Below are 275 nucleotides of genomic sequence, written 5' to 3'. Positions count from 1 at the left end.
AACACAGCAGGCCAAGCAGCATCAGAGGAGCAGGAAGGCTGATGTTTCGGGCCTAGACCCTTCTTCAGAAAAAAATCTACTATCTCTCTAACACAACAGAAAACCAGGTTTGAAAATCAAAAGAATGTTATTTATGACAATGGAAGGCACAGAAAACTGGCATTGATTAATGTCACCATGTGCAGGCAGGTTTTTTTTGTGATAGGAATGGGCAAAATGCACCCCTTTGATAAAGAGAGTTCCACACAGATGTGTGGTGCTGTAATGGGTTTTAA

At 41.5% G+C, this 275-nt stretch overlaps 1 protein-coding gene across 1 annotated transcript in view; it reads left to right on the top strand.

Annotated features, from left to right (window-relative positions):
- The window catches only part of LOC125482115 (trafficking kinesin-binding protein 1-like), a gene marked incomplete at both ends in the record, with an annotated part of 9765 nt that overhangs the window by 6718 nt on the left and 2772 nt on the right, over positions 1-275 (top strand). The window lies entirely within an intron of this gene.

This window comes from Rhincodon typus, unplaced genomic scaffold, assembly GCF_021869965.1.
Source record: "Rhincodon typus isolate 14 unplaced genomic scaffold, sRhiTyp1.1 hic_rhity00006042, whole genome shotgun sequence".
NCBI classification, from domain to species: domain Eukaryota; kingdom Metazoa; phylum Chordata; class Chondrichthyes; order Orectolobiformes; family Rhincodontidae; genus Rhincodon; species Rhincodon typus.
The sequence above is the reverse complement of the archived record's forward strand: the minus strand, read 5'-3'. Positions and strand labels throughout refer to the sequence as shown.